This window comes from Odocoileus virginianus, chromosome 14 (genome assembly GCF_023699985.2).
Source record: "Odocoileus virginianus isolate 20LAN1187 ecotype Illinois chromosome 14, Ovbor_1.2, whole genome shotgun sequence".
In the NCBI taxonomy this organism is placed as follows: Eukaryota; Metazoa; Chordata; class Mammalia; order Artiodactyla; family Cervidae; genus Odocoileus; species Odocoileus virginianus.
In genome coordinates, this window is record NC_069687.1 from 62,352,176 (window position 1) to 62,361,626 (window position 9,451).

Consider the following 9,451-nt stretch of genomic DNA (forward strand, 5'->3'; position numbering starts at 1 on the left):
CGATGGTGACTCCCTAAAGCTTTGCTATTCCAAGTGAAGTTTGCAGCATCAGCCTCACACGAGAGTTTATTAGAAATACATAACCTCAGGCCTCACCCCAGATCTACTGAATCAGAGTCTGCACTTTTACCAGAGCTTCAGGCAAATCATCTATGCATTAATATTTGAGAAGCCTTGGTCTCCAAGAACCCAACTTTATGAGAGTCATCTTTCATTCCTCCATGGTACATGGTTCAGTATTCAGTTCAGTCTCTCAGTCATGTCCAACTCTTTGCAACCCCATGGACTGCAGTACACCAGGCCTCCCTGTTCATCACCAACTCCCGGAGTCCACTCAAACTCATGTCCATTGAGTCAGTGATGCCATCCAACTGTCTCATCCTCTGTCATCCCCTTCTCCTCCTGCCTTCAATCTTTCCCAGCATCAGAGTCTTTTCAAATGAGTCAGTTCTTCACATCAGGTGGCCAAATGATTGGACTTTCAGGACTGATTTCCTTTAGGATGGACTGGTTGGATCTCCTTGCAGTCCAAAGTACTATCAAGAGTCTCTCCAACACCACAGCTCAAAAGCATCAGTCCTTCAGAAAAGCTCAGCTTTCTTTATAGTCCAACCTTCACATCCATACATGACTACTGGAAAAACCATAGCCTTGACTAGACAGACCTTTGTTGGCAAAGTAATGTCTCCGCTTTTTAATATGCTGTCTAGGTTGGTCATAACTTTTCTTCCCAGGAGTAAGCGTCTTTTAATTTCATGGCTGCAGTCACCATCTGCAGTGATTTTGGAGCCCAAAAAAATAAAGTCTGTCACTGTTTCCACTGTTTCCCCATCTACTTGCCATGAAGTGATGGGACCGGATGCCATGATCTTAGTTTTCTGAATGTTGAGCTTTAAGCCAACTTTTTCATTCTCCTCTTTCACTTTCATCAAGAGGCTCTTTAGTTCTTTGCTTTCTGCCATAAGGGTGGTATCATCTGCATATCTGAGGTTATTGATATTTCTCCCAGCAATCTTGATTCCAGTTTGTGTTTCATCCAGCACAACATTTCTCATGATATACTCTACATATAAGTTAAATAAGCAGGGTGACAATATACAGCCCTGAAGTACTCCTTTCCCAATTTGGAACAAGTCTGTTGTTCCATGTCCAGTTCTAACTGTTGCTTCCTGACCTGCATGCCGGTTTCTCAAGAGGCAGGTCAGGTGGTCTGATATTCCCATCTCTTTCAGAATTTTCCACAGTTTGTTGTGATCCACACAGTCAAGGGATTTGGCAAAGTCAATAAAGTAGAAATAGATGTTTTTCTGGAACTGCTTTCTCAATGATCCAGCGGATGTTGGCAATTTGATCTCTGGTGTCTCTGCCTTTTCTAAATGCAGCTTGAAAATCTAGAAGTTCACGGTTCATGTATTGTTGAAGCCTGGCTTGGAGAATTTTGAGCATTACTTTACTAGCGTGTGAGATGAGTGCAATTGTGCAATTTGAGCATTCTTTGGCATTGCCTTTCTTTGGGTTACATGGTTACACAGCAAAATTAGTATGGAACTCTTTAAACATCACATCCACTTAGGCCTTACCTGATTCAGTAGGTCTGGGGATAAGGGAGCTCTGATAAAGTGTAGATTTTTAGAGTTCATGGGTGATCAAGATACACAGGTAAGGTAGAGAACCAATGGCTTAGCCCAGTGGTCCTTAAACTTGAATGTTTTATCAGAAGTATTGAAAGGCTCATTAATTCAGGTTGCTGGGTCTCACCCTGGAATTTCTGATGGAGTAGATCTGGGCTGGGGCTTAGAATTTGCACTAACAAGTTTCCCAGTGATGCTTCTGTAGGGATCACACTAACAGCCATAGGTTTAACACACAGAAAACCTTTGTTGGATGTACAAACAGAAGGGACAATTAGAAAAAAAATTAGATTCCAGAAATGTCCAGTGTTTTATTTACCAGTGGTTGTGTAACTAGCCATCCCTAAACATAGGGCTATAAAGCAATTATAAGGTATTGTTTTTCAAAATTCTGTGGGTTGACTGGGCTCAGCTGGGAGATTCTTTTGCTCCACATGGTGTGGTTGAGGGCACTCATGACCTGCCTTCCACAGGAGGCTTAGCTGGGCTACACTGCCCAAGGTGGTCTCTCACCTTCAAAGTTTCTCTCCATTTGGTGGCTTCTACCCTTCAGTAGCCTGGCCCAAACTTCTTTAAAGCATGCAGCTGGCTCCCAAGAGGAGAATGAAGTTGTCAGTCTTCTTTTTAAGGCCTGAGCTTGGACGCGCCAGACCATCACTTTTGCCATGTTCTGCTGGTTATTATAAACCAAGCCCCACGGCCAGCGTTTATTCAAGGGGAGGAAATCTAGACTTTCATCTCTCAATGGGAAGAACAGGGAAAGAGTTGTAGCCGTCATAACCCCCTCTTCCCAACCCCAGGATCGAACCCCGGTTTCCGCAAAGAAGACAGGCACTTTACCATCTGAGCCACATGGGAAGCCCCAGATTTTCTTTACAGAGGACAAATTAAAAAATACCTAAAATCCCATTCATCTGTCAGTTGGTCAGACCAACAATATCTGTCTATCCCAGGCATCTCTTGCTCTCCATGATGGATCTCCATGGCTGAGAGTTCAGCGCTGGCTGTCAGCTTTGCTCAGCATTCCTACTTAGTCAATCTCTCTTTATGATGTCTTTTTTTTTCCTTTGACCTAGGCTTTCTTCCTGTATCATCTATTATGCCAAAGATGGAAGGGGCATGGGAGAATTGGCCCATGGGTATAAAACCACCCTATACAGAGGGTTCTTCTATAGGACTCAGATGCTCAGGTAGCGAAAGCTCCTAATTAGTGCAATGAAACACTGATGAATCTCTTAACCTTTGATCTTCAGATGGCAAAAAGGTAAAAATATTTGGGGAAATGAATGAAAACTTGAAAGAATCTGCCTATGGTCCATTCAAGTGGGAGGTTTTATTAGTCGTATTACTATTTTGGCTTTTCTTCCTCGAGTAACCATCCTATCTGGACAGTCTACAGAGCCCTGTCTCAGGGCTATTATCTCATCACCAGCCATCAGGTAGTACAATTTACCTCACGCTGCCCACAAGGAAGCTGTGTTTCTAAGAATGGAAGTTGCCTAAGATCATTATAATAGCTACTGGGGTTCACATCCAGGACTCCTAGCCATGAACCCTCTCCATGAATTTATTTCAGGAAATTCCTTCCAGGAAAGAACTTAATTGAACAGCCTGTTTTCAACCTAACATACCTGGGAAATATAGTACAATTTTGAGCTGTTACTTAAAGTGTGTACTCAAGTCAGCAGCATCACCACCCTGTGAGGGTTAAATCTTAGGTCCTAAACCAGAGGCTACATTTTTAACACAGTCTTTGAGCGATTTGTGTGCCCTCCAATTTGGGATTTGACACAATTTTGGAGTCAGAAAGGCTGAGGTCAAATCCTGCCTAGCTTATTTACTATCAGTAATTACATGACTAAGCAACCGTCTCTTTATTTGTAAAACAGTAATTAAAAAAAGCACCTGCCCTCCCAATGTTATTGTGAACATTCTACAAGTTAATGAACAGATAGTGTTCTTGCAAACCGCCTGGCTCATAGTAAGTGTTCAGCAAATGTGAGCTACTATTATTATTGTTAAAAATAATCACCTTCCTGATTACAGATGGCTCATGACTCCTTGCTGTGAAAACCAAATTCTCCACCCATATTCAGAAACTGCAAAAGAAAGAAGAGACAGAGACTTTGCCCTTGAGATGCTCTTGGCGCAGTGAGAAGGAAAAGGGCGGCTGTGTCAGGAAACAGGCAAGCAAACTTCTCCCAAGGAAATATCCCCATGGAGCCTGCACCCACACTGCCTAGATGGACTGTCTGATGAGGCGCCACGGGGAAGAGACATGGCTCTGGAGCTTGTTAACTAACTGATGAGTCAGGGGCGACGGCCACCGGAGCGTGAAGGTGGAAATACACAAAGAAGGCCATGCACAGCTGGGCCTGCCAGGGCACATGTCCCCTCCCTCGCCCCTCTCTGTTGAGAGCAGAGCAGGGTGGCAGGCTGGGGGTGAGTCTGGAGGGGACGAGGGTAGTGTGGGATCTGGGCTGGTCCCGCTTGGGGCAACAGGGGACACTGGGGCCTGAGGGACTGAATGAGCCTGGATCTATAGGGGATGGCTGGGCTCCAAGTCCTGGGGGCAAGTACCTTCATTGATTCTACATGCAGAGCGGGTAATGGCAGGATGGATGTGCCCAGGTGGGAGTACACAGGCAAAGACTCTGGGTATGTGTTCTACAAACACTAGGAGCTGGAGAGGGTTAAAGTGAGGATCAGGGTCCTGAGGGCTGCCTTGAATCATGATACCATAATAGTAACGGCTGACGTAACAACAACAATAATAATAAACCATGTATCAAGTGCTTAGTGTGTGTCGATGTTTTCTATGTGTTACCTTATTCTCACAAGTATATGAAATCAATACTTTCTTAAATAGATGAGAGAATTTAGAAGAAGAGATGGTAAACTATTTGCCCGTAGCCACACAGCTAGAAAGTGGCAAAGCCAGGCCGTTGGGCTCTGAGAACTGACTCTCTTAACTGTCAAACTGGACTGAACATCAGCTGGTCTTTGATGATATTTGGGGGGGGGGGGCGGCAGGGAAGGGCTGATATATGAGTTGAGGGCCAAAATTGAGATAAACCGTGATACTGCTTTTTGAGGAGGTGGCCACCCTAGAGATGAGATCACTCTTAATTTTACTTTGTCTTAAGTTTCGGTCCACATGGGGCAGATGCTGATAAATGACACACAGATCCAGGTTCTGAGAGACACATCTAGGTCCGGCATGCCTGTCTCAAACATCTCTACGCAAACTACATAGAAGCTGGAAAGGATGCTGTGGCTGTGACTTTCTTCCAGCCAATGAAACCAAGATGGTGGAAGGGTTGGAACCATTCTTTCTCTTTCTGATTTCCTCCATGCCCTGGGTGTGTGCAAGTCTTTCCCCAAGCCCAATTTGACTTTAAGTTGCTCTACCTTCTCATCTTCTCTGATTTCTCCACACACTTCCTCAAGCCTCCTTATTTATGAATTTCATAGATGTGGTCCCCCAAAAGGAAGAAGGTTTGGAAAAATCCCAATTTATCCAGTATGTGGTTAAATGACCCATGAACCAAAACAGCCCATGAGCAATGCTCTCCTATAAAGACTAGCTAAGACCATTCAGTTGAAGAGAAAAATGAAGCCGTGGAAAGAGACTTGGTATTGGCTTGGAAGATCTCTGTGCAAATTCCAGCTCTGATTCTTACTAGCAGTGGGATCCTGAGTAGTGACGTGCCCTCTTTAAGCCTGTGTTTCCCTCTCCTATGCAAAATCCTTGACTTTCCCCTATTTCCCTACATGACATAGACCCCACTAACCTTGCCAGTCTCACTCCTCACAATTCCCCATTAGTTAGGATACTTTTGGCTTCAAATTACAAATGAACAGTCACTTAAGTCACAAGACGTATATTGTTTACTTAGCAAGAAGTCTGGGGGGACTGCTTCCAGAGTTGCTTCAGCAGCAGCCTAAGGTCCAGATATTTGTTCCATATGTCCCCAGTTCTCTTGACCTTCCCCTTATGATCACAAGATAGTTGCCACAGCTCTCGGCATTACACTCACACATGACAGTGAGGACCTCTCCTCCTTGACTTCTTTGCTTTAATCTGAAGTTCCCCAGGAAACATCTCTTGATATTTTTTGGATGATACTGTTTCACATGGCCATCTCTAACTGCAAGGGAGTCTGTATATCTTGCTTCTCTCTGTACTGTAAAGCTGGTAAGAGAGGAGTGGATTGTAAATGGACATTGAGAGACCAAATAACATTGTCTGCTATGTTGTGTGGCGCTGTGCTCTGCTTAGTCGCTCAGTCAAGTCCGACTCTTTGCGACCTCATAGACTATAGCCCACCAGGTTCCTCTGTCCATGGGGATTCTCCAAGCCAGAACACTGAAGTGGGTTGCCATTCCCTTCTCCAGAGGATCTTCCCAACCCAGGAATCAAACCAGTGTTTCCTGCATTGCAGGCAGATTCCTTATACCTAACCCTAATCTTGTCCCTCTAATGTGCTAATTCACTCAGGGTTCCCTAAAAGAGCATATAATTTCAACTTCTATTTCATTACATATGCCGGTTTCTTCTGCCTGGAAAGCCTTTCCTGACCTTCTTCATCTGGAAACCCTAACTTACCTTCCAAGACTCAGCTACACAACATTTTCCTTCAACATCACTTCCACTCTAATATCTGAGTTCAGTGGACCTCCCCTCTATGAATGTAAAGCTTTTCTGATTTATTTCTACATCCTAGAATGTAGCATATTACCTAACAGAATACAGGAACCCATTAAATGTTTATTGAGTAAATAAATGAGGATAATAGTTACTGCCTCATAGTCACTATGAAGTTAAAAATGAGATAATTTATGAAAAATAGTATACATTTTTATTCACAATTGATAAAATGATATAACTAAATTCAGGTAGCTTGCATTGAGTACTTTTCAAATGCCTGCCGTTATTCTAAAGACATTACACATCTAACTCATCTAACCCTAAAAACCCTAGGAAGTAGGTGGATTAGTTAGCACAAAAGCTAAGTTTTGCTGAAGCAACAAACAATGCTCATATCTCAGTGGTTTAAACACCAAAAATTTCTCACCCATGCTAAATATCATTTGTAAGTTGAGGGGCTCTCTATTCATTTTAAGCATTTGGGAATTCAACTGACATCCTGTAATGACAGCATCCAGCGCACATGGCCTCCTTGGTCTAAGTCACAGAGAAAGACGGCATGGAAACCCAACCCAGCTCTACATGCTCCTGTCCAGAAGAGATGCACATCACTTACACCTACATTTCACTGCTCAAAGCAAATCCCTGGGTCACGCCTAAGTGCAAGAGCATGTGTAACTGAAGGAGCTGGTGAGAGCTGGTAGTATCTGCCACTCAGATATTTAATTAACAGATGGAGAAACTGAAGTGGAGAAAGAAGGTAATTTGTGCAAGATCACACAGCTGGTAAATGGTTGATTCAGGATTCAAACTTGGTTTATATGAATTAGAGCAGAGGTTGGCAAACTTCTATCAAGGGGTAAATAGTGAATATTTTAGGCTTTGCAGGCCACCTAGTTTCTGTTATCAGACCTCACTGTTGTTGTGAAAAGGCGACCTCGAACAATATATAAATAAACGGGCACAGAAGCAATCCTTTGCTGTTGTTCAGCCGCTAAGTCGTGCCCAGTCTCTGCGACCTCACAGGCTGTAGTACATCAGGCTTTTCTGTCCTCTGCTATCTCTTGGAGTTTGTAAAATTCATGCTCATGTCCCCTGGGATGCTATCTAACCACCTCATCCTCTGCTGCCCCTTCTCCTTTTACCTTCAATCTTTCCCAGTATCATGCTCTTTTCTAATGAGTTGGCTCTTTGCATAGGGTGGCCAAAGTACTGGGGCTTCAGCTTCAGCAGTAGTCCTTCCAAAGAATGCTCAGGGTTGATTTCCTTTGGGATTTACTGGTTTGATCTCCTTGCAGTCCAAGGGGTTCTCAAGAGTACTCCTAGGAAACTTCATTTGCAAAAATAGGGGGGTAGGTCTGATTTGGCTGGTGGCTGGCCTTGGTTTGCTGACCCTTAAGTGAGAATTCTTGCTCATGACCTCAGGTTACCCTGATCTCTGAAGATTGTGAAATGATGAACAAATGTGAGTTGTTATAACCATCTACTGAATATCTGCTGCATTCCTCCCTAGCTGGCCAGAGTCAAATGACTTCACACACTTTAATGGGTCACTGAGCTTTCATCCAGCCAAGGTTAAAGGTGACCAGCTTCTCTTTGGGGCCTGGCTAATTATTACTGTACAAGTTTAAAGGGAATGACAGATCATTTTCTTACTGGAAACAAGAGCAGGAACCATACCAAGGACCAAGAAAGCCAGTATTAAACCTCCATTAGCTGCGTGGGGTCATTTCTAATGGCACATTCACCAATGGGACAATTATTCTGCTGGCCTGTGCTAACCAGCAATTGAAATCAATGGGAGGCTCTGGGCACCAAAGCAGGTTTTTTTCTGGGCCACCTAACCCAGACCTTGTTTTTCCAGCTGACACTCTGCCTGTGTCAGCTCATTCCTGCTTTGGAAAAGGCATCCCAGGGCTCATAAAGACTAAAGTCACGGTCTTTTCTCACCGTATTATTAAAACCCCAATGGCTTTGCTTCTTCCTAATATGACCAGATTTCCTGACTAGCTTAGAAAAATGGCCCGATTGTCACAGAATCTGGGTTTCCAATTGGAAAGACAAAGCCTGGGGTTTATTCGTGGATTAATTGTTTCTAAATAAGTCAAGCACAGCGATGGGAAAAGAATATGGAGGAGGCAATTTTACAAAATTGCACGAGTGTTTGAAAATCCATAAGGCAGGATTCAGCTTCACTTACTGCCTGCGGGAATCCAGGCAAGTCACTTCAACCTCACTGAGCCTCAGTCTCCATGTTCATAAAATGGCAACAAGGAGACCCATTTCTCAGTCTTGTCGCGAGGCTGGCAACACGGTCAGTGCCCAGGAGGACCTCCCAGAGTGACAGCTCCTGTGGAAGCAGGAAGGCGTGGGTCTGGCCAGGCCAGAAATAGCCCAGGCCTGGCTCTGGAAAGCTGGCAGAATCTGACCCAAGCTGGTCTTCCTGGTGCTAAATGGAAATTAATCGGGAGGAGCAATCACTGGCCAGAACAATTAGGGGAATATGCTAATGGCGCCTGCCCACCCCAGCCCTGCTCACTGCAGCTGCCGAGGGAGGTAGGCTGCACGGGGGCAGAGGGCGAGCGTGCCTTATCTCAGTGGCTACCGTTATCTCCTCCATCAGCTCTCGAAAATGAGGTGGTGAGCTAAGCTCACCAGAGACGGCAGCCAAGGCCATCCTTCGGAGGCCTGGGGAGGCTTGTGGATGTCCCCAGCAGAGCAGGTCACCGAGGTGCAGGGAAGGGCCAGACGTCGCCCTGGGCCCCAGCTCTCCCATGCCTGCGCTGCAAGCAGGGGGCCAGACTAGAAGCTTCAGAAGCATGGATGGGCACGTGCGGCTCACTCAGACTTCACACACCCCTTTCTCAGATGAGAAAACTGAGGTCCAGAGAGAGTTAGTGATTTGCTGAAGGTCAAGCAGCAGAGTTGTAGAGTTCCATACTAGGAACATAAATCTTTTCCTAGTGACCAATAGGCCTTGAAATCCCTTTAGAGATGGGGCAGGCACCAAGATTAGTTGGAGAGGCTGAGGCTGTTTGAAGAGGACAGTGTGAGGTCAAGAAAACAGATTTCCCAATTATCTCTTGATAACCTATAACAGAAAAGAATCTGAAAAAGAATACATATATATATATATGTATGTATATGTATAACTGAATCGCTTTGCTGT